At 36.7% G+C, this 27,748-nt stretch overlaps 1 long non-coding RNA gene and 1 other non-coding gene across 3 annotated transcripts in view; both read left to right on the top strand.

The window, feature by feature from the left end:
- The window catches only part of LOC114680340 (uncharacterized), a 269,085-nt gene that overhangs the window by 116,400 nt on the left and 124,937 nt on the right, over positions 1-27,748 (top strand). For both annotated transcript variants that reach the window (XR_013397425.1, XR_003732543.2), the window contains one exon: positions 19,925-20,029. This is a non-coding gene — a long non-coding RNA (uncharacterized LOC114680340). The remainder of the gene's footprint in view (positions 1-19,924; positions 20,030-27,748) is intronic.
- Positions 7,821-7,947, top strand: LOC114680489 (small nucleolar RNA SNORA72). The gene has a single exon (XR_003732708.2). It is a non-coding gene; the product is annotated as a small nucleolar RNA SNORA72 (small nucleolar RNA).

Raw genomic sequence — 27,748 nt, 5'->3', positions numbered from 1 at the left:
GACAAACAATAACTAGATCTCTGATAAAGAATAATTGTTTCCTTTTTCTTTATGTTATTCTAAGTGTCTTTGCCCTGGTTTTTCTGAACTAAAGCCTTTCTCACTTTTATAAAATCTGCAGAGTACTCAGATTTTTTTGTTTATATGTGCCCCAGAGTAACAAGAAACAACTCAAAGTAACTCCACATAAACTTTTAAAGAATTCTTTTCTTCAATAAATTCAATGATGATAATAAAATCTATCCTGCAAATCTGTTGTATGTATTTGGTGAATTAACTCAATGTGAAAGTACTTTATAAACTACGCAGAGCTGTAGAAACGAGGAGGCTTTATAATAAAGTTGCTATAGATGTTAATGCTAGCATTATAATCTCCTCCTACTTGAGAGAGTTAAAAAAGAGCAGGGAAGTTAGCCAGGAAGTTAGTCTAGGTCTGTATCGCGGTGGCTGTGGTATGAGGTTTCCTCTAGCTCCTGCCTGCTTACCATGGTCGCGAGTGCAGAACGTCGTAAGCCCAGTGCTGCCGCGGAGGAAGGCTCTGTCTCAGAATGGAGAAGTTGCTCATTTATTCTCAGGAGAAAGGGAACCCTGAATGAGGAAAAGAGTGAGGTTTTCTGAATAGGGTCATGATCTTCCTTTAGTTTTCCTTTCTTCAGTCACGCTTAACCCAGCCTTCTGAAAATTGTATCTTTATTGAGCTGTAGGCAGGGAACATATTATATTCTCCTTGCTGTGGCTGGTAAATGGCCCTCAAAACTCAATCCTATTCCACTGAAGTCCTATAACCTATTAGATACTCACCTCCATCCACCCCTAGTATTTTATATGTGTACAGAATGGCAAGTAAGAAGTGGCTTCAAGTATGCAGAGGCCTCCTACGGGGAAGAAAAATCAGGCTTATTCCATACAGCCCAGAAGAGCTGGAAAAGAATCAATGGATAAAAATTTAGTGAAACAGCTTTCAGATATTGGAGGACTGTGGGCTATAAAGATAAAACTACATATTCCATATCCTCAAGGAACACAGAAGAGAGAAGAAAAGATACACATGTAAGCAGATGCATACCAAATAATATGATGCTTACAGTACTACACCACTATAAATAGTTGCTGTGCCCATCTCAGCCGCACTCATACAAAATACCACTTACTCTATCTTCAAAACACCATAGGCATTCTGGATTTCTAGAATCCAACTCTTTTCACTATCTCCTTTGTTTTCACTCTGGTCTAAGACACTATAATATCTCCTGGATTATTGAAGTGGCTTGCTGATTCATTGAATTCTTGCCTAAACAATCTGTTCTCTACATAGCAGCAAGAGAGATCCTGTTAAAGCATAAGGCAGAAATTTCATATCTAGGTATGGAAAAAGACCTGATGCAGATAGAGGTTTCTTGCTATATGTATGTGCATATATACACAATCACTTCTTTGCTCAAACCCTTCCAGTGACTCCCCATTTCAATTAGTGTAAAATAAGAAAAGTTCTTATAATAATCTAAGAGGATTTGCACATTGGGCTCTTTGCTATTTCTCCTCCCTCCCCTTTTAAGTCCTATCTCTTGCTCGCTCTAAATAGCCGCAATGACCCCTTCCCTGTTCCTCAAACACTAAAGGAATTTTCCAACTTGGGACATTTTCAGTTGCTACTCCTTCTGCCCAGGCTGCACTTCCCAAATACATCTACCTCAGATGTCTGTTATCAGTGAAGTCTTCCCTAATTCCTTATTTAAAATTGACTTTTTCTTCTACTGACACTCTATATATTCCTTCTACTTAATTTTTCTCCACAGTGCTTATAATGCCATCACACTATATATAATTTGATTATTGACTTCACTTTTTGTTTCTTCCTATTAGAATGTAAGTCTCATGAGAAATTAGGAAAATTGTCTATGTTTAGCACTTAAAATGGCACCTGGAAAAGAGTAGGTGCTTAGTAATATTTATTCATGTATAGCTAAGTGAATGTACTCACTTTAGAAAAACCAGTTTCTCAGTGGTAAATACTATTTATGTATAGTTCTTTCTTCAGTCCCAGAGGGAATTAAAGCAGCTTTAAAAATACATTTATAATAATATTTAATATCTCTACTTAAATGTCACCTCCATAAAGAGGTCATCCCTTAATGTCATTTGTTTTTAACATAATAACTAAAGGAGAGAAAACCCTTTTAAATTAATGGCAGAGTAGTGACGTTATAGCAGGAACACTTCCACAAATGAAAATTTTTACAACAGTATAATTTGAAAAAAACTAGTGTAAGATACTAGAATGATTGTCCAACCTGATAAAAGTCTCTGAAGCATATAATTGAAAAAAACACAGATAGAAGGGGTAAAGACTGGTTGTGTGTGTGTGTGTTTCGCATTAGGAAACTGTCCAACCACTTTGACTACAGCTTTAGAAACATAGTTTTATTGGCTTAAGGTGCCAGAAAAATGTCAGGGCTATGAATAAAAAAAACAGCTGTAAATTTAAATGGGGAATTTTTGAACAGAAAGAACAGCAAAAAGAAGAAGAATTAATTCTAACTACATATCCTGCCGAAATCTCTAGAAGACAGTTAAATTATTATTGCATGAGCAGACAGTTAAATTATTATCGCATGAGCAGACTCTGGAGTCCATATAAACTGCAGACAAAATCCAAGAAAAAATCTAATCTACAAAGATAGAGCAATGTGGGTATAACCTATGAGCTTGCTGGGTTTTGAACTCATTGAACACCTTCACCAACTTTGAACAGATCAGGTGGCAAAGTCCTGAAGCTTCACAGGCTGAAGTGTCAGAGCACAAAGCTTTAAACCAGCAGAACTGCTGAAAACTAGGGGGGAGTCCCTAAAAGCAAGAAGCCATGAAGAAGATGGTGAGCACCATTGCCACCCACATTTTTGGATTAATGGCGAATTATTCAGGCCTAGGAGAGACCCCTAGTACAATAACAAAGCTAAAAGCAAACACACAAACAGAAAACAGAAGTGTAAAATACCAAAGCTGAATAGAGATATCAGCTACTACACAATGCTTGAAAAAGAAAGTTACATTTTAAATTCAGGCATGTTAAATTCCTAACAGAATGACAACAAAATAATAACCAAACAATAATTCTGAGGAGAAAACAATAGAACCCAGAGCTGCTATAAAATACTGTATTATTTACAATGTTCAATTCTGAAGCAAAAATTACTAGCCATGCAAAAACAGTAGAAAGGATACTCGATAGAAATTGAATTCAAGATATCTCAAATATTTGATTTGGCAGAAAATGACATATAGATATATATGTATATCTATGTATGTATCACTAAATAAATACATTGGGAAAGTCAACAGAGAAATGGAAATTATTAACAGACAAAATATCAACAGATGAAAAGTTGGAAAGCAGAATCACTGAAGTAAATTTTTAAAGTATTTTTATTGATGTGTAATAATTGTACATACTTAGGGGGTGCATGTGATATTTGGACTCATTCATACAGTGTGGTGTAATTATCAAATCATAGTATTTAGGATATTCATCATCTCAAACATTTGTCATTTATTGGTATTGGGAATATTTCAAATCTTTTCTTCTACCTATTTTGAAATATTCAATAAATTGTTGTTAACTGTATTCATGCTACAGTGCTACACAACCTTAGAACTTAGAATTTATTTCTTCTATCTAGTTGTATGTCTGTGCCCGTTAACCAACTTCTGTTCATACCCCTCACATCTTCCCAGCCTCTGGTAACCATCATTCTAATCTTTACATTCATGAGATCAGCTTTCTTTAGTTCCCATCAATGAATGAGAACCTGCAAAATTTGTCTTTCTGTGCCTGACATATTTCACTTAACATAATGACCTCCAGCTCAATATATGTTGCTGCAAATGATAGGATTTCATTCTTTATTATGGCTGAATAGTATTGTGTTGTGTATATATACCGTATTTACTTTGTCCATTCATTGATGGGCACTTAGGTTGATTCCATATCTTGGCTATTGTGAATACTGCTGCAATAAACATAGACACACAGCTATTCCTTTGATATACTGATTACCTTTCCTTTGGATAAATATCCAGTAGTGGGATTGTTGGATCATATAGTATTACTATTTTTGTGTTTTTGAGAAACCTCCATACTACTTTCTATAATGTTGATACTAACGTTCCAATCAACAGTGTATAACAGATTCCTTTCTCTGCACTCTCATCAGCATTTGGTATTTTTCTGTCTTTTTGATAATAGCCGTTTTAACTGATATTTCATTGTGGTTTTGATTTACATTTCCCTCATGCTTAGTGATATTGAACATTTTTTCATATACATTGTGGCCATTTGTATGACTTCTTTTGAGAAATACCTATTCAGATCCTTTGCCCAATTTTGAATGAGATTGGTTGTGATTTATTGTTGTTGAGTTGTTTCTAGTATATTCTAGATTTTAGTCCCTTGTCAGATAAATAGTTTGCAAATATTTTCTCCCATTCTGCAGGATATTTACTCTATTGATCATTTACTTTGCTACGAGGTAGCTTTTTAGTTTAGGACTACCATTTGTCTTTTGTTTTTGTTTTCTGTGGCTTTGAGGTCTTATCCTAGACCAATGTCCTTAAGTGTTTCCACTATGCTTTTTACTAGTATTTTTATAGTTTCACGTCTTATGTTTAAGGTTTCAGTTCACTCTGAGTTGACCATTGTATATAATGAGAGATAAGGGTCTAGTTTCATTCTTCTGTATATAGATATCCAGTTTTTCCAGCACCATTTATTGAATAGGGAGTTCTTTCTCTCATGTGTGTTCTTGACACCTTTATTAAGCATCAATTGACTGTAAATATCTGGATTTATTGCTGGGTTCTCTATTCTCTTCCATTTATCTGTGTGTTTGCTTTTATACCAAAACCATGCCATTTTAATTATGATAGTTTTGTAGTATCATTTGAAGTCAGGTAGGGTAATGCCTCCAGCTTTATTCTTTTTGCTCAGTATTACTTTGGCTTATTAGAGTCTCTGGTGGATCCATATGCATTTCAGGACTTTTTTTTTCTGTTTCTATGAGGAATTTAATTAATATTTTGAGGGGGCTGCACTGAATTTATAAAATTTTTGAGTAGTATGGTCATTTTAATAATTTTAATTCTTTTGATTCATGAGCATGCGATGTCTTTTAGCTCTATCATGTTTTATTTATATTAACATTATATATATATGTTTTATTTATATTAAGGGTTGTTGTTTACTGAATGCACATTTAGAATTGCTGTGTCTTCTGTATGCTGGGTCCCCTTATTATTACATAATCACCCTTTCTATCTTCAGTGACTTTTTTGCTCTGAAGTCAACGTTAGCTGATTCTAATATAGCCTTGCTTTTAAGAAAAGCCTGTGTGGTATACAATTTTTTTATCCTTTTACTTTCAGCCTACCTATGTTATTTTATTTGAAATGAGTTACTTGTAGTCAGTATATCATATCGTTTGATCGTGGTTATTTTTTTACAACCATTCTAATAATCTGTTTTTTAAATTGTTTATTTAGGCCACTAAATTACCTAAGGTAAATATTTACATGTTAGGCTTAAGTCTTCCATATTTTTATTTCTTTTTTAACTTTGTTTTTCTTTTTTCTTTATTTTTCTGCTTTGGGCTTTCTTTTGAAACCTCCCTGTGGGCTAAGTAAACATATTTTAGAATTTAATTTTTATTTCTTTACAGTGTTTTTGAGTATACTGCTTTGTTTAATTCCTCAGCAGTTATTTTAGTTATTACAATATGTGTATATTATTGATTAAATCCTACTAATATGTTTTAGCACTCTAAAGTATGTAAACTTTGCTTCCTTTCAGGTCATTTAATTTTCCCACTTTTAAAATAGAATCATTTTTATTCTTTCTCTATATAAATTGAGCACTAAATCAGAAGATATTATTTTACATAAACCATCAAATATGATTTAAGACACTCAGGAGAGAAAGATATTTTATTTAATTTATTTCTACTTTTATTGACTTTTATGTTCTATTTTTTCTTTCTGAAGTTCCAAGTTTGTTTTTTCCAATTTCTTTCTGTTTAGAGAACTTTTTAAAATCATTTTATAAGAGTAGATTTGCTAGCAACATTTCTTCTATCTATATATTCAGTGCAACCCCAATCAAAAATCCCAGTGAGATTTTGTGTAGAAATTTACAGACTGGCTCTAAAAATCATTAGCTATGCAAAGAAACTAAAGCAGTCTTGGCAAATGTAAAAATCTTAATTTGTGGAGACATATGCTAACTGGCTTTAAGAAATTAAAATTAAGAAATTAAGTCAGTACTTATGTATCTCAATAAAGCTTTTAAACACAATAAAAGTGTTTGTTCATTGAGAGAGATACTATCAATACAATATATACCAAGGCACAGGCTGAAAGAAAACAGCAAAATGCAAATTTCTGACAGGGAACTTACATATATAAGTAACTTTTAGAATTTAATAATAAGAAGACTATTCAATAAAAATGACAAAAGAGCAAAATGTTAGAGAAGGCATTCTACATACACAAAAAAATGATATACACAAATGTCCAATAAGCACAGAAAAACAAATGGTCAGCCTCATAAATCATTAGGGAAATGTAAGCTTCCTCAAAGATATGCCACCAGACATCCACTAGTGTAGCCACAATTACCATAACCCAGGGTGCCCAGGTTTTCACTGTAAAGAAGTAGCCACTTGTAACTGCTGCATCTTGAGTTGTTGTTTCAGAAAAGTTTCAGAACAAAGGTGAAAGTCAAGCTCTTACTGGGCTGGTTAGCTGAGTCATTGCATGCAGAGGTAGAGTAAAGGCAGCACAGGCGCAGTCATTGATCATGCTGTGCCACTGATTATGTCCAGCCCCAGCAAAACAAAAACCAGATGCATCCAGAGATGCCTGAGTTGGAGATGAATTTGGCAAACCCTCCTCATTACCATACTAAAAACGCAGCCCAGGAAGGAGCTTACTCTCCATTTTCCATGCATGCATCATAGGTAGAAGCATGATCAATGACTGTGCCTGCACTGCCTTTACTCCACCTCCATATGCAATGACTAAGCTAACCAGCCCAAAAAAAAGCCTAATTTTCACCTTTATTCAGGGAGGCACTGCTTTGGGGAACTACCTCTGGTTTCTTCCTTTCTTGTTGCAAGTAACAAAATGTCCTTGTTAAATCCTCCTTGGTTGTGATCTTTGGACTGTCACCCACCAAGCAATGGAACCCACCCGTTGTGTTGGTAACATTACTGACAATACCAAATGTTGGTGAGAACAGTATCAAGTATTTGTGTTGCTTTCATATGTAGCTAGTAGGAAACATTGTCTTTTTCTCTGTTTTTAATAGTTTAACTTTTATTTTAGCTTCGGGGGTACAAGTGAAGGTTTGTTATATAGGTAAACTCATGACTCAGGGGTTTGGTGTACAAATTATTTCACTTACCATGAGATCCAGAAATCCCACTCTTGAGTATTTATTCCAGTGAAATGAAAACTTATGTCCATGGAAATACTTTTATGTGTGTTCATAGAGATAATTTATAATATTCCAAGCCAGAAACAACTCAGATGTCCACCAATAGAAGAGTGAATGGATAATGTAATGGAGAACTAGTCAGCAAAAGAAAGGAATGATTTGCTTGTGTATTCAGGAACATGGATCAATCTCAAAAGCATTGTGCTAGTGAAGGAAGACATACACAAAAGACTATATTGTACATGTACACAATTAATATCAAATTGTAGAAAAGACAAAACTCTGCCAATATTCTCATTGCTCTGATTAATAATCAGGACAGGCTAAACATTTGCTGTATATATTTTTTAATTTTTAATTTTAATTTTTGTGGGTACAACATTCGCTATATTGAGATCATGCATGTGTCCTCAAACCTAGTTCTTTTCCTAAGTCTAGTTTTATAAATGCTAATGATGAACCCAGAAAAGAAAAAGGAGATAAAAAAGACATAATAAAGAAGAGGCATAACTTTGGTAATAGAAACAGCTCAATGGTTTCCCAGGGCTGCATTTGAGGGAAGACATTAATTACAAAAGGTCATGAGGAAAGTTTTTGGGGTGATATAAATTTTCTGTATCTCAATTTTGGTGGGTAAGTGACTATACTAGTTTGTGAAAACATAGGAAATATGTACACTTAAAATGAGCAAATTTTATTTTATCTAAATTATACTTACAAAATGTCCTTTTAAAATGATTGACAGTAGCAAGTGCTACTGGTTAAGCACCTGGCTGAGACGTGAAAGAGGCTGAACTCCTATACACTTGTTGATGAGAAAGTAAAATGGAACAAACACTTTGGGAAACTGACCACTTCCCTCTCGAAGCTAGACACATTGCTCATTAAATATTCCAGGAGTTCCATTCCTAAGTATTTGCCAAAAATAAATGAAAATGTACCTTTATACAAAGGCTTGTACAGAAATGCTTTTTGAAGCTTTATTCACAGTAGCAAAAACCAGCAAATCCTATATACAAGTATTAATCAAGAAGTGAATGATAAATAAAATGAGGTATATCCATAAAATAGAATAACAATATAAATGACCATAACAGTAACAATATAAGTGAACTATAGATATGTAAAAACATGGATGAATCTCAGAGTCACTATGTAGATTGAAAGATGCCATACACAAAAAGTCCACATTGTACAATTCTACTTACAAAATGTTTTAAAATGCCAACTAATCTACAGTGAAAGAAAACTAATCAGTGGTTGCTTGTCTATAATGTTCACTACTGGTGGTCCGGTGCCTCCCAAAAGCCTTACACATAACAGGAATGACAATGACAATGATGATGATGATGATGATATACCTACTCGATATGTATTTATTGAATATATAATGTATTAAGAGACTATTAATAATGACCATAACTCCTAAAGTAGAATTATGGTGGAGGCCCATTATAAATCTTAACACCAGAGACCAATAATTAAGGGATATGTAGTGGGGAGTAGGCAAGTGATATGAGAGCATTGGCTTAAAAAAAATGTATTGAAAAATGTGGAAGCAATTAATCAGCCATGTGTGGATGGGATGAAGATAGTCTTATATAACTAGGGACTTTGACTAATTCTTCAGTGAGTTACTGGATTTATGAAAATAATACATAAGGGGATAGGGCCTGAGGCCCATTCATGTAGGTGGGAGTGACAGCGGGAGCTCTGCAGAGCAGTCACATTAACTGTGGTATCAGAAAACTGGTGTAAATAATTGTCATGTGTCCTCCAAGTAGTCTGTTATTAACAGCAGTACAGATCTGTGAATGTTGTACTTTGGATTTTATAAGTAAAGTGGATCCAAGGTTAATTCAGTAATAAGTTTGCTCTTATTTGCCTTCTGATACATTTTTTTGAAAGGGACAGAGAAAGTTGAGGTTAATACGAATGTACATCTTAAGTCTACATGTACTAGTAGTATGTTGCACAGATTCATGCCTTCTGTCACGTGTTCTTCCACATAGTAAAGGTAGAGAAGTGCTGCTGTGAGTTATACCTGAGTGTTTAAGAAAATGTGGTACAGATAGAATACTATGCAGCCATAAAAAAGAATGAGATCATGGTTTTTTGCAGGAACACAGATGGATCTGGAGGCCATTATCCTTAGCAAATTAACACAGGAACAGAAAATCAAATACTGCGTGTTCTCACTTGTAAGTGGGAGCTACATGATGAAAATTTGTGAACACAAAGAAGGGAACAAGAGACAATGAGGTTGGAGGGTGGGAGGAAGGAGAGGAGTAAGAAAAAATAACCACTGGATACTAGGCTTAGTACCTGGGTGATGAAGTAATCTATACAACAAACCCACGTGACACAAATTTACCTATATAACAAACCTACACAGGTACACCTGAACCTAAAATAAAAGTTAAAAAAAGAAAAAAGAAAACTAACAGGACTGAGCTTGGAGCCTCTTGAGGCAACAACGGAATTGGATATTTAGGTCTGGTAAACCTTACACTAGGTGCAACAATAACTAACATGTCCTCTAACAGACTCAACTGTCTCATAGTAAGTGATAGGTTTTAGAGATGTGAAAATGAACTAGAAATAGAAGCCTGTTCCCAAGAAATCTGAAGTACTGCAGGGAATCTAAAACTCTTCCCTTAGGCTTGGCTTTCATTCTTTCTTCCCAAAACGTGACTCCCTGAAAATGTTTAAGAACTTCCTCCTCTTTATCCTCCTTCCAACTCTTTCCCCCAATTTAATTGTTATTATTACTTTTAATTTTATTTATTTATTTATTTATTTTGGGAAACAGGGTCTTTCTTACTATACCCCGTACTTGTTTGTTTGTTTATTTATTTATTTATTTATTTTGGGAAACAGGGTCTTTCTTACTCTACCCCGTATTTGTTTGTTTGTTTATTTATTATTTATTTATTTTGGGAAACAGGGTCTTTCTTTTTCTACCCCCCATGCTGGAGTGCAGCGGTACAATCTCAGCTCACTATAGCTTGGACCTCCAGGGCTGAAGCAATCCTCCCGCCTCTGCCTTCTGAGTAGTTGGGATTATAAGCACATGACATCATGCCCATATAATTTTTGTATTATTTTGTGTAGAGATGGGATTTTGTCATATTGCTCATGTTGGTCTAATTTTTAATGTTTGTGGATATTTATATTTGTTTATTTAACATCTTCCTTATCCTATAAGCTCTCTGAGAGCAGGGACCACTTTCTTTTTCACAAAGTATACTCAGGGCTTGATACAATATGTGGCACAAAGAAACACTCTGTAAATATTTATTTTATTGAAGAAATATATTCAAGGATAAATAAATTAAAAGGTGAACAAATGAATAAACATGTATACGTATTTTTCAGTTTTTAACCTCAGGGCAAGCTCTGTTAGAAGGGGAGTTTATTTGTGTGTGTTTGTTTCCAAAGCTGTTCACAAGGGCTTATGAGAAGTGTCGAAGTCATTTCTGATTAGTGAGCATGTGTTCGGCAGGACCACCTGTGACTAATTCACTCTTATTTTCCAGAGATGGATTTCAGAGCTTGGTAGTGAGTGGCTGCATAGCTTTAATGGCAGTGCTGCCCGGACATGAGTGCTTAGCAGACAGTTCTTTTGGGAAGCAAGGGCTAAATCCCAGATGGCTAATTTTTCAAAGTCTAGCAACACCTTGCACCCATCTCACCACATGATCTTAAACTGCCCATTATTTAGACTGAAATAATCACCTATGTCCTACCAAAGGAGACACTGATTAACAGGATTCCTAACTCTACCAGACTCCCTATTCTGTGTGCATTAGGTTGACCTGAGAAATGTGGTGGTATTGGCTGGTAAGTGAACATTGGGCCAGATAAGAGGTCCTGGGCAGCAGAAAGAAGATCAATATACAGTCTTTGTGAGGTATGACTTTGGGAGGTCACTTATCTACCTTGAGCTTAACTCGGCTCATCTATCCAGTGTAGATACAGATAATTTTCCAACAAATCATGGTGGGTTAAATGAAATTAGGCACACTCCAACTGTTTGGCATTAACATGTATGTGCACATGCAAGGCGTGTACACAAAAACATTCTGTGTCTATCTGATCTTTAAAATTACATTTAAATATTTTTAAATTTTCAATTAAAATGGTAGATGCTTTTATACATACAAGAATGTACAAAGGATAATAAAATGAATATTCATGAATTCACTACCCATTTTTATAATTGAGTCTTCCAACTCATAAATATATATACTATAATCTCTATTTACATAAATAAACTCTAATGTCTTTCAAGAAAGTTTGTAATGCTCTCCATAAAGGCTTTGTATATTGCTAAATTCTTTTGTATATTCCTTTATGTTCAGTTACTATTTCAATTGTATCTTGTCTTTTTAAAACTTGCAATTGCTGTTTTCTTCTTGTGTTTTATATATTGACCTGATATCTAGCAAACTTAATGAACATCTTTTGTCATCCTAACATTTAATATGTATATTTCTTGGCTTTTCTATATTACATCATCTGTAAATAATCCAGTTTGGATTATTTTTCAGTACTTTTCATTATTTAATTTTCAGTTAAACAATACCAGCTAGAATCTCCAGGTAAGTGGTGATAGGGTTTTGCTGTGTCCTCACCCAAATTTCATCTTGAATTGTAGCTCCCCAAATTCCCTCATATTGTGGAACAGACCTGGTAGGAGATAACTGAATCATGGGGGCAAGTGTTTCAAATGCTGTTCTTGTGGTACTAAATAAGTCTCATGAGATCTGATGGTTTTATAAAGGGGAGTTCCCCTGCACAAACTCTCTGGCCTGTGGTCATGTAAGATATGTCTTTGCTTCACCTTCCACAATGGTTGTGAGACCTCCCCAGCCATATGGAACTGTGAGTCCATTAAACCTCTTTTTCTTTATAAATTTCTCAGTCTCAGGTATGTCTTTATTAGCAGCATGAGAACAGACTAATACAGTAAATTGTTACTGGGAGAGAGGCACTGCTGTAAAGGTACCTGAAAATATGGAAGAGGCTTTGGAAATGGCTAACAGGCAGAGGCTGGAACAGTTTAGAGGGCTCAGAAGAAGACAAGAAAAAGTGGAAAAGTTTGGAACTTCCTAGAGACTTGTTGAATGGCCTTGACAAAAATGCTGACAGTGATATGGACAATAAAACCCAGGCTGAGGTGGTCTCAGATGAAGATGAGGAACTTGTTGGGACCTGCAGTAAAAGTCACTTTCTCTGTGCAAAAATACTGGCAGCATTTTGCCCCACCCTAGAGGCCTGTGGAACTTTGAACTTGAGAGAGATGATTTAGGGTATGGGGCAGAAGAAATTTCTAAGCACCAAAGTGTTCAAGAGGAAGCAAACCATAAAAGTTTGGAAAATTTTCAGCCTGACAATGTAATAGAAAAGAAAACCCCATTTTCTGGGGAGAAATTCAAATCCTCTGCAGAAATTTGCATAAGTAACAAGGACCTGAATGTTAATCATCAAAACAATGGAGAAAATGTCTCCAGGGCTTGTCAGAAACTGTCAGAGCACCCCTTCCATCACAGGCCTGAAGGCCTAGGAGGTCAAAATGGTTTTGTGGGCTGGAGTCAGGGTCCCCCTTCTGTGTGCAGCCTAGGGACTTGGTATCCTGTGTTCCAGCTGCTCCAGACATGGCTAAAAGGGCCCAACGTATAGCTCAGGCCATGGCTGCAGAGGGCCCATGCCCCAGTACTTGGTGGCTTACACATGGTGTTGGGCCTGTGGGTGCACAGAAGTAAATAATTGAGGTTTGGGAACCTCCATCTAGATTTCAGAGGATGTATGGAAACCCCTGGATGATCAGGCAGAAGTTTGCTGCAGGGGTGGGGCCCTCATGGAGAACCTCTGCTAGGGCAGTGTGGAAGGAAAATATGGGGTGCAAGCCTCCACATAGAGTCCCCTCTGGGGCACTGTCTAGTGGAGTTGTGAGAAGAGGGCCACCATCCTTCAGACCCCAGAAGGGTAGATCCACCAACAGCTTGCACTGTGCACCTGGAAAACCTACAGACACTCAATGCCAGCCCATGAAAATAGCCGGGAAGGGAGACTATACCGAGCAAAGCCACAGGGGTAGAGCCCAAGACCATGGAGATCCACCTCTTGTATCAGCCTGAATGGATGTAAGACATGGAGTCAAAGGAGATCATTTTGGAACTTTAAGATTTGACTGCCCCATTGGATTTTGAACCTGCATGGGGCCTGTAGCCCCTTCAATTTGGCTAATTTCTCCCATTTGGAATGGGTGTATTTACCCAGTGCCTGTACCCTCATTGTATCTAGGAAGTAAGTAACTTGCTTTTGATTTTACAGGCTCATAGGTAAAACAGACTTACCTTGTCTCAGATGAGACTGTGAACTTTTGAGTTAATGTTAAAATGAGTTAAGACTTTGAGAGACTGTTGGGAAGGCACAAAATGTGAGGACATGAGATTTGAGAGGGGCCAGGGTCAGAATGATATGGTTTGGTTGTGTCCCAAGGCCTCCCTAGCCATTTGGAACTGCGAGTCCATTAAAGCTATTTTTTTCTTTATAATTTACCCAGTCTTGGGTACATCTTTTTTGGCAGCATGAGAACAGATTAATACAAGTGGTAATGTAAACATGCAACGAACAAACGCCTTATGCGCCCGAAGATGGTTTTAGGTGATCATTCTTTTGCAGTATACCAAAATTTCTATCTATTCCTATTTACTTTTAAATCTCAAGCCTCTAGCTCTGCAACAAAGTAGATATCTAATAATTAGCTGAATGTTGAATGAATACTATAAAGTCGTTTATGCTGAATTACTGAAAAAATGGCACAAATAGATAATGTTTTAAGGACTCAGAGGTGAGTTTGTACTGTGGATTCTAATAATTAAGTGACTTTAAACTAATAGATTAAAAATATGAGTTGGACATTAAAACTATTAAGTGCCAACTCTGATTTCTTTATTTTAATGTGGTAAGAATATATAAAGTGAGATCTGCACGTTGTTATCTATAGATACAATATTGTGCAGCAAATTTCCGGGACTTATTTATTTTGCATAACTGAAATTTTAGCCTCATTCATTTGCATCTCCCCATTTCCCCTTCCTTATGGATAAATTGGTATTAAAATTACAGTATATACACACAATAGTATATTATTTCACCTTAATTTAGAAAGAAATCCTGCTATAGGCAACATCATGGATGAAACTGGAGAACATTATGTTAAGTGAAATAATCTAGTCTCAGAAGGACAGATATTTCATGAGGTGGCTAAAACCTTCAAATTCATTAAATGCAGAGAGTAGAATGGTGATATTCTTATCTGGAACTCTTATATCAACTTAAGGATTAAATGTTATCTCTGCTTTTCCATAAAGAAACTATTAAGGGAAAAGTGAGACTTTGAGAGTGTTTTCAGGTTCATTATCTCCACATTATGTCCAGGCCCACCTTAGACACCTCTGTCTATGTATGATAGTATGAGGCTTGGATAGGCAGGACAGAGAAAAAGAGCAAAGTAAGGAGGCCTAGGCCATCCCTGAGAGTATATAGCACCTGTAACAGCTGCTCCAACACACTGTATAATCTAAAACAAAGAGGAATTGGTCCTTAACATAATTGCCTTGCCTGTCTTCTTAGCTACTGATGAACTAAGGCATGATCTTAAAAGAGATTGTTTCAGATCATCGCACGTCAACATTTTGCATCTGTGACAAGATCCAGCATGTTTTGCATCTCAATCCACAACTATAACCAATATTCAGGCAGTGCCTGAGCGCACATACAGAACTTGTGATCTGCAGCACTGGCTGAGGATGTTAGTCCACTGGTGTATATTGGAAAGTTAATTGGGGGTTCTTTAAAGGGAACTGTTGTTTGTTGAATAACTTTTATGTTTGGTCTGTTTGTACCTTGGATTCTGATAGGTTGATAAATAAACTCTCTTGACCTAATTTATTGCTAGAATCACAGACTCATCGTTAAATTTAGCTCCAAGGTAATATTAAGGATCAAGTAGGTGCCCGACGCTGTGCTAGGTGCACTCAGAGGCAAGTAAGCAATTACCCTTGCATTCTAATTGGAATACAGGCCACCATTTTCATGTGTCCTCAGTCCCCCTACTATTGGATAGGACCCTCCCACACATTTTCTTCATATCATATTTTATGATAAGATTTTGTTCCTGTACAATATTCTTAAATACCTTGAGAAACAAAGTGGGTAAGAAGGGCTCTGGAATAGGATAAAGGATAATTTTAGCCGTAGCAGAGATCAGTAAGAAATGACTCAAGAGAATCGTAATGAGAAGCAGAATAAGTACTGCATTTGCAGGTATTAAAAATGTTGCAAAAATAATCTGTACAAAGGAACCTATCTCAGTATAAATATTGAGAAAGTGGGATAGGGAAGGCATCACAAGTATGGTGCACAGGAAGGAAAGGCTAGAATGGTGATCTTGCTTCTGTTAGGGGAAAGGAGAATGGATATCTAGCCAGACTTCTTCTCTGCTCTGAGACTGACTGCACAAGTATGTCAGCTGGCAGTACACATGGAAAAAACCACAATTAATACAGACAGCATTCACGTATTTGCATTTGACGTTTGGGGGGATTCCTCTGTGTGTTGACGTTTTCTAATTTTATTCAGACCTTGGTTGAAATGCCATCTCTACAATAAGGATTTCTTGACCAACCTGTTTAAAACAATACCCCCTATACCCAGCCAATCTCTGTTCCTTTTATCCTTTTTACTTTTTATCTTGAAATGTATTACCACCTGACACATTTCTTTTTCTATTTATTTTTTATTTCCCTCCTCTAGAAAGTAAGTTGTATAAAAGTGAGAACTTCACCATCTTTAGTTCACTGTTTCATTCCTAGTGTCTATAATAGTGCCTCAAAGTGGACTAGCATCTACACTTTTTTGTCACTGGACCTAAATTTTCTTAAGGTTGTGTATCTGATTCATTCAGTCCACTATTCTCTTTGTGAAAGATTTGGCTTTTTTTCCAAGAGTCTCTAAGGTGGTAGGCCATTTCCAGCTGTATTTTGCAAACTGACTTGTAATTTCCATTCTTCAACAGATAGCAGAAGTAAACAGCTGTTTTTCAGAGACCAACTCAGAACTTACCTGGAGCTTTTAGCATTACCCATGCAGCAATGACTTTAACTAAAAGCTCTCGCAAGATAGCTAAGTGAGCCTTTCTTGATCATTTGTTTTTCAATAAAAATGCTATATTTTTATTTTTCTCTTTGTAATGTGATCCAATTGTGCATATGGGGAGGGAAGTGAATAAAACTCATGGCCAAGATTTCATCTAACTTGCAAATGAAGACCTAAACGCTAGCAAAAATGCACAGACACATGCAAGTGAGACGCCCAAAGGCTGGTGCTCATAATAACCCAATTAACAGATTTTGAAACTTGTCAACCTGCAGTTCTCAGGTGAAGTGAAGAAACGCATCCTGAAAGTTATAAGAATGGGAACATTGAGCAAGGCCATGTCAGACTTCACTACTTGAGCAGAAAATATTTCTCCCTAGTTCAAACTAAAATTGCCACAGTACAGACAAAATCAATTGTATGATTTTGAATTCAACAGCTGCTTTTGAAAATGTTGAATGATTCACAGAAAAATAAAATTGAAAAAATCAGCCACATAGTCTCAACAAATAACAAAGAAGCAATATCTTTCAGGGGGAATTCTCTAGGCATAATAAAATACGTTGCCAGAAAGCAACAGAAAACTACATTTGGAGACATAGAAAATTCCAAAAAAGCATCTGAAAATAAATTGTTGATACAAGACGAACAAACAAAAAAAGTCTAGTTAAAAAAACACATATATTTACAAGTAATTAAAAATAAGTTAAATGAAAAAAACATAAAAATTTGTGGAGTTAGTTAAGTATAGAGAAAATGTATAACCTAAAAGCATATATTTAAAAAATAAGAAATATTGACTATGAATAAGCTAAGCATTGTACAAAAAAAGTTAAATGAAAAAAGGCCAGTTAAATAGGGCCAAAGAGAGTATAAGAAAGAAACTAATAAAACTATGAGCAGAAACTAATTATCAAGAAAAGAAACATGAAAGATAATCAACTAAACCAAAAGCTAGACTTTTAAACAGGTTCTTAAAACAGATATGTTGGCAGTATTGGAAAAGCAAAAAAGGGAGAAATAACAACAAATATTAGAAACCAAAATAGGAAAAACGAAGAACAACTACTCATTTCATCAGACCAAGTAATGGAGAATGGGTAACAGTTTGCAAACACTGAGAAAAGCTTCAGAGAAAGAACTTTAAAAGATGGATCATTGTCTCTTAGAGGTTGAATAGGTTAGTAATGTCTGAAAAATGAGAAATTGCCAAAAAAGCAAGCTCATCATCAACCAGGGCTCAAGCACCTCAAGTAGAAAGACTTCTGATTTGACAACCAGAAAATGCAAAAAAAAAAAAGAAATTCACCGTCTCTTAGATGTATATTATTTAGTCAACACTTGACCTTTGGCTAAAGTGTCAAGTCTATATCATGTCTTCATGGTGCTGGTGATCTAACGCTGGTCTATAACTCCAGCCTCACCTTGCCCTTGCACCATGTTTCCCATGATTCTCTTCACTTCAGACAGGTGAAACTGACTACAACTCCTTGTCTGATCCAGGCTTTCTCTTGGCTCAGGGCTTTGACAGACACTTTCATCTATTTGAAAGGTTCTACTTCCTTCTCTGTCTACCTAATACTTCTACATCACTTCCTTCCATCCCTTAAACATCACTTCCTCAAAGAAGTTTTCTTTGAAGTCCAAAATTATGTTAGGGTCCCCTGCTATAGCGACCCACAGTGACCTATACTGATGATTCTGAGCATTCCGATCACAGCCAATATCTGTCCTCCTTGAAGAGAGATTATAATATATGAAATACATATGAATATAATACAATGTTTACATATTACATATAATGATATATAATTATATATGTTATGTAGTGTATCATAATATATAATGATTATACACTGTTATAATATATATTATATATAATACACGTGCTCCTACACTTACTCATTGTATGTTAAACCCATCATAAGTTGAAACCCATAAACCCATCATAAATTGAAAATATCACAAATTGACCAACCTGGGAAACATGGAGAAACCCCATCTCTACTAAAAATACAAGAATTAGCCTGACACAGTGGTGTGCACCTGTGCACCTGCAGCTACTTGGGAGGCTGGGGCAGGAGAATGGCTTGAACCTGAGAGAGGGAGGTTGCAGTGAGCCGAGATTGCACTCCAGCCCAGATGACGAGAGTGAAACCCTGTTTCAAAAATGAAAAGAAAAGAAAAGAGAAAAGATCACAAATCTCAAATGCATTCAATATATCTAATCTCCTGAACATCATAGTTTATCTTATCCTATCTTAAATGTGCTCAGAACACTTACATTAGCCTACAGTTGAGCAAAATCATCTACCACAAAGCTTATTTTATAATAAAGTATTAAATGCTTATAACGAAGGGATGTATTTTATTGAATACTGTATTGAAAGTGAAAGCAGAATGGTTGTATGAGTGCTCAGTGTGCTACCGAATGCATGTCACTTTCGCACCATTTCGAAATAGAAAAATTGAAAGTTGACCCACTGTCCTTTGGAGACATCTTTATCATATTACATGTTATGGTAATATTATATATGTTTATATATGTTAATACATAATATATTGTAATTAATATATTAACATAATTATATATAATTGTGCATAATTAATAGATTTAACTATATTAATTATGATAGCATTAATGATACAGCTAACAATTATATTGATATATTCAATTAATATACAATCTAGCCCTTGGCAGAAAACCTTGCCAAACCTGTTAAATATTCATGGCAAAATTATGAAATTTTTCTCTCCACATTTTTTCATTTCTTAAGTGGGGATAATTGCAGTGCGTATCCCATAAGGTTAAATAACTTAATAAATATAAATGCTTTGGAACCATATTTGGCATTTTGTACTAACACATAAATATTAGCTATTGTGATGATAAGTAATCACACCCTTCTCCTTTATGGAATCTGAAATAATTGAGAAAGAAATGCTGAAGTGTTTTGTACATTTAACTTATATAAATATACTACATAGAACATACCTTGTGTTTAGCACTCTTCTAAACACTTTATCAATGTTATTTTACTTCATCTTCATAATGACTCTTTGAAGTAGTTACTATTATTACTGCAATTTTATAGATGGGGAAACAGAGGCACAGCAAGATTTTTATTGTCGTTGTTGTGTTTGTTGTAACTTGCCTGAGGTCACATAGCTAGTCGGTGAAGGAAGCACCAGAGACCTCCTGAAGCTTGACTGGGACTCCCCTGAGCATTTGACCACGCCCCTATTGAATTAGTCTAATTTTCCCACTAGGTGGCAGATGAAGAAACTTCATCTGGTGGGTGGAGACTTGGAATCTGCAGAGGGGAACTGAAGATCCTACAGGAGCAGAACCTTTCTCCCAGGCAACACAATCAGGTACATACTCCCTGTCTCCAAGGGCTGAGTGTGTCAGATTGGTGAGAATACAGTGTCAATTCATACTGTTCTGTCCTGCAGGGAGGAATGGGGGTCCTCTCTCCTCATTTCAAGCTTGAGGCATTTGAGTAAGGGCTTCCCTGTATGGGAAGCAGTACTTGCTTCTAGAAGAGGCTTCCCTGCACTCACTCAGGACGTGCTGGAAATGCTTTATTTCCACAAAGTGGCAGATTCTAGGAATCTCTTGTTTAGGGAGGATTGGTGGTGAGTCACTGCAGATAACTACAGGGAGAGGCAGAACTGCTGTCTTGAATCAGAAAGCAATCAAAGTAACAAGATCTAACATGTATTGAGCAAATGCTACATTATCTGTAACCATCACAATCGCCCTGTGTGGTGGATGTCTTTATGCCTATTTTACAGATAAGATAATTTGGAGTCACAGAGAGTCAGTTGTTTCCCCAAAGTCACGTGGCACATAAATGACAGTGACAGAATTTGAACCAAGATAGGTCTGAATGCAAAACCAACCCTCTTAACACCTGGCCTAGATGCTAGACAAGGTCTTAAGCTGATTATTACACACATCTCCCAGTGCCCGACAGTGAGAAGGAGCCGTGACCTCCTAGAGGGATGGGACAGGTCTTACTAATGTTGGTGGCCCCAAGCCTATCACAGTGCTTACCATATGATAGGTGCTCCCCACAAGTGGGTCCCCTGACATTTGGACCCCACATTCCCACAGTTCAGCTTGGAGATTCTGACTATTTGGGAAGGCTACAGGTGGCGTAATTAAATGCACAGGATGTGCAATGAACAGATTATGGTCCAACCCCTAGGACCTCCCCTTACGTTTTCCTTACCTAGTAGATGGCCACGTCTCCTGGGTGTGCCGTGAGAATTTCCTGAGCTCGGGTAAGTGAAATTCCCACTTCAAAATGCATGCCCAAATAAGTCATGCCTATTCACCGTTACTACTACTACCGCTACTACTACTGGGACCCCAGTGTCTTCTCTTGTAATATGGTATGTTTGCACAAATAGGCTTTAAGGCATCCTTCAACTTTCAGTTTCTAGGATCGCAATACCCTGCTTATTTACTGAGCAGGACCTCTCCAACTCTCAGAGACTTTAGTAATTCTTTTGAAATCGACTACTGACCAAAGCTTTACACCAGATTTTTTCTTCTATTTTAAAAAATCCTTACATTTGAAGTTTAGAGTTGTCTGTTACAAGGTTCCAACAGTTAACCTAACCTGTACTGGAGCCTAATATGGCTAATGACTGTTTTGTGTATGTAATAGCAATTTTATTCCTTTCTGTCATGACTTGCATTTCCCCTTTCCCTGGAATAATGTCCCCAAACTCAAACATACACATTTGCATTCTTTCATGATTAGATCAATGCCATATTTTTTAATGTCCTCCTAGTATTTTTATCTGCACTATCCATAGCACTCCATATCATTTATGATGGTTACTTACAGCTATGTCCTAAACTTATATTCTGAATGAAAGACAGTTGAGGTAGAAGTTATGTCCTATACATTCTTTTCCTCTTTGTGTAACATCTTGCACTCAGTAATTATAAAGTAATATTTTTGGAATGAAGAAAAAAAAAGAGGAAGGAAGACAAAAAGAATTTGGTAGTATTAATTTTCTATTAATAAACTAATAATTGGGTAGTGTTTTAATCCACTGCATTTGTGGTGATTGTTGCACAGATTACCACAAATGCAGTGGATCAAAATATTACCCAATTATTAGTTTACAGTTCTGTTGTTCAGAAGTCCATCACGGAATGACGAGGTCATCTTCACGAACCTGAAATCAAGGTATCAAAAGCCTGAGTTCTCATCTGGATGCATTGGGGAAAAGTCTGCTTCCAAGCTTCTTTTGTTTGATGGCAAAATTCAGCTCCTTGTGCTTATAGGACTTGAGGTCACCGCTTTCCTGCTGGATGTAAGCTGGGGGCTACTTTCAGCAACTAGAGGCCACCCACATTCCTCTGCATGTGGTCCCCTCCATTTTCCATCTTCAAGCTAGGGTCAATAGGTCTAAATCTCTGATTTTGTCTCTGACCTCTAGACCCAGATTTAAAGGGCTTCTGTCATTAGGTCAGATTCACCTAGATAATCTCCATATCTTAAGGTCAACCAATTTGAGACAAATGTGTCTTCAAAATCCCTTTATAATAGCACCCACATCAGTGTTTGCTTATATAATTGGGAGATGTGTGTACATCAAGAAGTCAAGGATTTGGGAAACAAAATATCTGCTTGATACACTGATCATTACTTTGTTGAGCTAAATTATTTTGGACTTTTATTAGTAGGAGAACATTTATGAATAAAAAGTCTGGGATCCACATACATAGTTTACATCTTGGCCTGCTGAACTATGATAATGTAATAAAATGGAAATTCTTCTAGGTTTGGAGTCACTGGACCCTATTAGGATCCTGTTTTACCACTTACACCATCTGACTTCCACACAGGTCTCTTAAATGTTGAATGAAGACATTTCAGTTAACTCATGGAATTGCTGGGCCGTTAACTTCATTTAAGAGCTTCCCAGCAACTAAGATTAGGTGTGTCTGGCAGCTTTTATTTAGGTTCAGACACAGATCTTCTGGCCTCACTTGTCTCCAGGGCCCTTGCCACTTGTTCCACATCATGCACTTCTTTGGGCACAGGATCCGCACACGCTCTCAGCTCTTATACTCTGTGGGTTTCAAATAGACACTGCAGCATCCGCCTCATCTCACAGGCTGACCTGGCCCACCTGTGGCTACTGCCCCCTGCTCTCTAGTTCTGTGGCATGACTTGAATCAGCTTCACCCAGAGGGTGACCCTTTGGGCTACCTCAGAATCTGCTAAGGGGGGCAGGTAATAATCTGGAAGTGCAAAAGTATTAATTCCTCTGGGATGAAAGTTGGCCAGTAGCAGACAGGTGGAAATAATCTGAAAATTTTCCTATCTCTCCCATTCCCTGAAAACAAGACTGCTCCAATGAGCAGCAGCCTCATATTCTCTGAGTTTGTCTCAGAAGAATAGTAAGCAGCTTATTAGTAATATGTATCCAGCTGTACCATGGTGTAAACAAGCAGGCTAAAAACAAACAACTGATGTTTAATAGGTGCGAAGCAATCAATTTTGTTGCATTTTAAAACTACCTGGGTACTGGACCCCATGGCTTAGAAGGCCTCTCTCTGGCTCTTCTCTTGCTACTTTTTGCCCATGTAATATGTTTTCAGTGCCAATGGATTTCCCCACCTGGGTTGCACCCTAGTTGAAATTTCTGCATGTGACACTCTCTTCCTCTTGCTTTATTTTTCCCTATATCTCAACCCATATTTGCATACAAATTATTCATAAATATATTTGTCTATATTCACTATCAGATATGAAACTCTGAGTTCATGACTGCTCTTTTGTGTATGTAGTTTATTACACATATAATACTTCATATACATTCTCCCAACAAACTTGGAAGGACATGCAGTTTTTATCTCTATTTCGTAAGTGAGAAAACTGAGGAACAGTGTACTAAAGACATTAACTCTCAAGATTCCATAGCTAGGCAATAGTGCAGTGAGGATTTTTAACCACTGTATTGTGCGAAAGCAGCATCATAGAGGGTCATGTAAGTCATAGGAGGGAACAAGATAACTGGGAAGGTTCATAAAGTAGGAATTTACCCAATCTGGGACTAAGCCTGAGAAGCCCCAACATTATATAGATGAGTTAGGATAAAGTGGTTGCAGAGGTCGCTGAGAAAGAATGGCCTCAGAGGCAGGAGGAAAACCAAGTATTTGTGTCACCGATGTCAAGGGAAGACTGTGTTTCCTTTAGTTTTCTCTGAACTGATTTCATGTGTTCTCGTCATTTATATGGATGATATTAGGTTCTGCTTCCACAAATGATCCAAGAAAGGTCCATAGTCACTATCACTGGAAATCAGTGGCCTCCTCTCCACTCACCTTGGCCTGATCTGCAATCAGACCCATGCATACCCTACAAGGGTTCCCCTCTCTGTAGATTTTCAAAGGATAAATAAATAAATCAGAGAGCTGATTTTCACAAGTCATATGTACCTATGCATTCATTTCCTAGGGCTGCCATAACAAAACAAAACAAAACAAAAAACACAAGACACAAACTGAGTGACCCAAATGACAGGAATTTATTCTGGAGGTTAGAAGTCTGAGAGCAAGGTGTCTTCAGGGCCACGTTCCCTCTGAAGTTTCAAAGGAAGACTCTATCCCAGGCCTTTCTCTTACATTCTGGTAGTTCCTTGGCTTATGGCACCATAACTCTTATGTTTACACATCATTCTTTCCATGTATGTGTTTTTCTCCAAATTTCCCCTTTTTATAAGAACACTAGTTGTATTGGATTAGGGACCCATGCTACTCTCATATGACCTTGTCTTAACTAATTACATTTGCAATGACTTCATTTTGAAATAAGGTCACATTCTGAGGTAATTGCAGTTAAAACCTCAACATGTTTTTTTTTTGTAGGGGGACACAATTCAGCCCATAGCCGCATATACACTCTTTCTCTTTCGGCATCCTTGTTTCCTTCTGATCACTGATGTCAGCCTTGGAAGCCATATGATATCACAGCTAAGCTAATGGGCTCTGGGTTCTGTTTGCTATTTACCAGCTGTGTGATTTGGAGCAAGCTACTTTGTCTCTCTATTCTCAGCTTCCTTATTTGTAAACTTGGAATAACAATGGCTCCTATTCTTCTGTGTTGTCATGAGGAGCCAAAGAATTAGAATGCGTGGAGCACTTATCAGGGCACCTGGAATCTAGTGTGTACTAGATACATTTACTTGTTTATTACTATAAATCTATGACCTTGCATTTGGTGGAGTTTGAATTTATAAAGCAGGTTTCCATATCTAACATCATTTGATCAACATAGAACCTTGTAGATTATGCCAGAATTTGGATCTTCACTTCCAAGACATGAAGATGTAGAGGTACAGAAGAATGAGTCACTCATTACACAAGTAGGTAATGCAAAACAGAATTAGAACTCAAGGGATGGGATTTCCAGGCCTGTTGTCTTTAATCCACGCCAGACTGCGTGGCTGATAAGATTAAATTCAAATACAAAGATGTGATTTTCAAAAATCTTTCAATTGACCTTGACATGAAGAAAATGCTTAAGTATGGTCAAACTTTATGCAGAGAGAATACCATGACAGTATTATGATTTGTAGATGTGTGCCATCTCAATTTTAATTTGGAAATCCAATTTGCTGTTTCAGGTTCTGTGGCAGTTCTACTATATTTGTCTCTAATATGTTATTCCCGAAATCTTTAGAAGGGGAATGATTGAAAATCATGTAGATTGCTCAGGCCTTCTGAAAATTATGGGAGGAAAGAGTGATGGCATTATGTTAGCCTCTGAAAATCACCCCGAAATGAAATGACTCCTTATTTTAAAACTTTTCTAAGGCTTTCAACATGGACCACATGAGTAACTAATTTTCAGATTGCTTTGCATTTACAAGTAGAACTCCTGTGGTGTCCAAGGAATCCAATTACGGCTGGGAAGTCATATAATAGTATGGGAACCTATTCTGATCAAAATGAGATTTTACTAAGTTCGTTGAAGATTAAGATTGAATAATGCTGAGTGTGAAATCCTCAGTTATGCATTCAGCTCCAAAGAAAGAGGTGCCTTTTTACCAGATGTTTGTGATTTTTCTCACCCTAGAAATATTGATTACGAACTCTCTCAGATTTTTTGAAAATGCCATTCTAAACACGGATAAACAAGGCAGAATAAAAGGTGATGTAGGGCAGTGGAGGAGAATGACTGACCCAGGAAACCTGGCTTTAGTCCTTGCTCTGCTTCTCTTTTATTACCATCTAGCTCTGAGCATAACACTCCACCTCTCCGTGCCTCAGTTCCCTTCTCTGTTAATGGCATCATAGCACTATTAGATCATTAACAGTTTCTTAGCTTCATGATTGAATTGTTCTGTAGTTCTTGGCATGAAATAGTAATATTATTACTCAGGGCTTTTCCATATGGGATTTCTTAATCAATACAAATTAAACAACAAACATACAAAAAGTCTAACATACCACTTTCAGCTTTTGCTTTTACAAAGTAAAGTTACTTTTTAAAATACTTTCATCTAAAAAAATCCCATAATTATATTACATATATAATTATAAAAGAAACAACAGTTTAGGATCAAAACTAAACAATCAGGAAAGATCATCTCTAACATAGAAAACACCACTAACAAATTTGTAGTAACTATAGGGCACGCACATTCATACACATACACACCCACAATGGTTCAGTTTCTTTTTGCTTGGTCTAATGAGAATTTTATTATGCACTAGGATTTGTAAACCTTTGAGGGTAAAATGAATATAAGTAAAATTGACAAAAATGTATTAGAAAGTTCAAATTTTGATAATATGTCAGAAAAATGTTGACAACAAATTTGTTTTGTACACACAAGAAAAGAACAAAATACATGGGGAGGAGTAAATTAGATAAACAGTTCAACATCCGTGGGTGTCTATATTATAGAACACAAAGTAACACCTGGATATACGCGAAATTTTAATTATAGAAAAGTTGTAATTCTAGAAAATTTTGGAAGGAAATCAATCAGGAAGGAAAGCCATGCAGATGCAAACTGAAACAACAAGTCTATGATGCTCAGTCCTTGATATGGTTTGGCTATGTCCCCACCCAAATCTTGAATCATAGCTTTCATAATTCCCGTGTCACGAGAGAGACTCAGTGGGAGGTAACTGAACCATGAGGGCAGGTCATTCCTATGCTGTTCTTGTGATAGTGAATAAGTCTCACGTGATCTGATGGTTTTATAAACGGAAGTTCCCCTGCACATGCTCTCTCTTGCCTGCCACCATGTCAGATGTACCTTTGCTCTTCCTTTGTCTTCCATTATGATTGTGAGGCCTCCCCAGCCATGTGGAACTGTGATTCCATTAAGCCTCTTTCCTTTATAAACCACCCAGTCTTGGCTATGTCTTTATTAGCAGTGTGAGAACACATTAATACAGTCTGCATTCTTCCAATATGATCTTTTATTTGTCAGCAAGACTGGGCTAAAAAATGCCCAGATTGCTGGTAAAAAACTATTTTTTGGTATGTCTGTGAAAGTGTTTCCAGAAGAAATTAGCATTTGAACTTGTATTCTGAGTAAAGAAGTTTTCCTTCAGCAATGTGGGTGGATGTCATCCAATAAGTTGAGGCTCTGAATAGGATAAAATGGCAGAGGAAGGGTAAATTTGCTGTCTTTACTTGAGCTGGGACATCCATTTTCTTCTGTTCTGGGACATCAGCACTCCTGGTTCTCAGGCCTTTGGACTCAGACTGGAACTTATGCAAGCAGGCATTCGGGCTTGAATTGGAACACACCACTGGCTTTCCAGGACCTCTAGTTTGTGTATGACAGATTATGGGACTTCTCAGTATCCATAATTGCATGAGCAAATTCCTCCTAATAACTTTCTTTCTATATGTCTACACATGTTCTATGGGTTCTGTTTCTCTGGAGAACCCTAATAATACATCTGGATATACAAGGAGGTAACTGCACACATTGAATTTGGGGAAAATGGAGTGAAACAGAAAACAATGGAAGGGGAAGTTCTTTTTTCTCTATCTCTTTTTTCTTGCAGAGATATGTAAGTCCAAGTGTGTTTGAAAA

Source organism: Macaca mulatta, chromosome 8, assembly GCF_049350105.2.
Source record: "Macaca mulatta isolate MMU2019108-1 chromosome 8, T2T-MMU8v2.0, whole genome shotgun sequence".
Classification (NCBI taxonomy): Eukaryota; Metazoa; Chordata; class Mammalia; order Primates; family Cercopithecidae; genus Macaca; species Macaca mulatta.
This window is presented reverse-complemented; position numbering and strand designations above follow the sequence as displayed.